Here is a 2,356-nt window from a genome sequence, read left to right on the forward strand (position 1 = left end):
TGCATTGGCCGGGAATCGAACCCGGGTCTCCCGCGTGGGAGGCGAGAATTCTACCACTGAACCACCAATGCTTCGCTACGCGAGTGTTCTCTGTTTGTGGTGCTATGGCTACTGAGAAAAAGACTCTGGCAGGACTCGAAAAAAGCAGTTCCAAAATGGGTTTAAACAGTGTTGCCTTTAAAAGAAACAGCCAACACACGGAAAAGATGCTCCGAACAAAGGGCATCAGGAAACAGTATAAAGTTATAACATTCAGATAAAATGATTAGACTTGAAAGAGTCTAGTTCTGATATCAGGATTTGTCAGCTGGATAATACCCATGCCGTTGAATGCATAGCAACCCTTTAGGGCAGAGTAGAACTGCCCCATACGGTTTCCAAGGAGCGGCTGGTGGATTTGAACTGCCTACCTTTTAGTTAGCAGCCAAGGCCTAACCACTGGGCCATCAGAGATGCAAGTGACCAGCAAGCCGTGTCTCAGTTTCTAAGTGTTGTAACATGAATGTCACAAGTAGAAAGCACTAACGAATAGGAATTCATTTTTTCACAGTTTCAGAGACTAGAAGTCCGAATTTAGGGCCCCAGTTCTGAGAGAAGGCTCTCTTTGGCAGCTCTGAGGAAAATTCTTTCAGCTTCTCTTTATTGGTTTCTTGGTAATCTCCCTGTGGCATCAGTTGTTCTCCATTTGTGCTTCCTTGCTTCTCTGCCTAATCTGCTCTTTTTATATCTCAAATTTGATTAGCATAAGACACACCCTATACCCATTCCACTGAAGTAACATAACTAAGAAAACCCTATTCCTAACTGGGATTACAAACATAAGTGCTGGGGTTAGGCTTTACAGCACATATTTTTGGGGAACATAATTCAATCTATAACAAACCTCAGAAAATCATTGAGTCTCTTATCTCTAGTCCTAAATCTGCATGAACCTAAGGAAATGTCATTTATTCACCAGCTGATGCAGTCTCTTTGCCCTCTGGTTGCTTGGTGTCTCCCACTGCTTTCCTTCCAAACTTGAGATGGGTTCCAGTTCTTTCCCAGACAGGTATTCAGTACCCAGTGATGGTTCAGGAGGCTGGATGTTTGGGGATGTGTCTCAGGTACTCCAGGAAGTATAGGTGATTCTTGAGCTTCTCTTCTCTGATGTCTCTTTTGAGACCCTGGAAAAAAACAAAGGTTAAAAGGTCCTGTTTTTAAAGTGTTTTATGTTTTACAGAGACCTACAAAGTGGCAAGTAAGTGGGAATTCACTCCAAGGTTTCTTCCCTTAACCGCCCCTCTTAGGTCAATCAAGGATGTCAGTTCAGGGAAAAACAATGTTGTTGGGAGTGTTATGAGCTATGCAGGCAATGCTGAATTTAGAACACTAGTGGTTCAGTGGTAGTACCAGTGCTTTCATGAAGGGCACTCAATTTTGACTCCTGGCCAATGTGTGTGGTTCCTATTCTTTCCACCACAGTTCATTTATTGCATCCGAGTGCACCTGCACAAGTTTTTTATTGTGCATGCAAGACCAGAATAGTAATCTTTTTCCTACTTCTGCTAGACTCTTTATTCCATAGGTAAGCCTGGTCTATGCTGAGATCCAACAGGCAGGAGCAATACTGCTGTTGATGAGGAAACTGTGGAGAACCAGGCAGTGATACTGGAATAAAAGACATTCAAGTGTTTGCCTACTGTTACAGATTGAACTGGGTCCCCAAAAATGTGTGTCAACTTGTCTAGGCCATAATTCCCGGTATTGTGTGATTGTCCACCATTTTGTGATCTCATGTGATCTCCTATGTGTTGTAAATTCTAGCTCTATGATGTTAATGAGGTAGGATTAATAGCAGTTATGTTAATGAGGCAAGACTTAATCTACAAGACTAGATTGTGTCTTAAGTCCATATTTTTTGAGATATAAAAGAGAGAAGCAAGCAAAGAGACGTGGGACTTCATACCACCAAGAAACGAGAGCCAGGAGAATAGTGCATCCGTTGGACCCGGGGTTCCTGTGCTGAGAAGCTCCTTGACCAGGGAAAATTAATGACAAGGACCTTATCTCCAGAGCTGATGAGAGAGAAAGGCTTCCCTTGCTGCTGTCACCCTGAATTCGTACTACTAGCTTCCTGGGCTGTGAATACATTTCTCTTTGTTAAAGCCTTCCTCTTGTGGTGTTTCTGTTATAGGAGCACTAGGTAACTAAGGCACCTACACAGTAGTATGGCAGCCTTGAGGACAGGGGTGTGATCCTGAAGGAGTGAGTGCTTAGCCTGAACGGCAACAACCATCCCTGCAGCATGTCTTACAAGCTGAAAATAAAGTTCTGGTGTGTTTCACTAGTATGAAACTTTTAGGAATAATAATCTTGT

At 43.0% G+C, this 2,356-nt stretch overlaps 1 non-coding gene across 1 annotated transcript; it reads right to left on the reverse strand.

Moving 5' to 3' along the window:
• On the reverse strand, nt 1–71 carry TRNAG-CCC (transfer RNA glycine (anticodon CCC)). Its single transcript has one exon. It is a non-coding gene; the product is annotated as a tRNA-Gly (tRNA).
• Nucleotides 72–2,356: the final 2,285 nt, after the last annotated feature.

Source organism: Loxodonta africana, chromosome 3, assembly GCF_030014295.1.
Source record: "Loxodonta africana isolate mLoxAfr1 chromosome 3, mLoxAfr1.hap2, whole genome shotgun sequence".
NCBI classification, from domain to species: domain Eukaryota; kingdom Metazoa; phylum Chordata; class Mammalia; order Proboscidea; family Elephantidae; genus Loxodonta; species Loxodonta africana.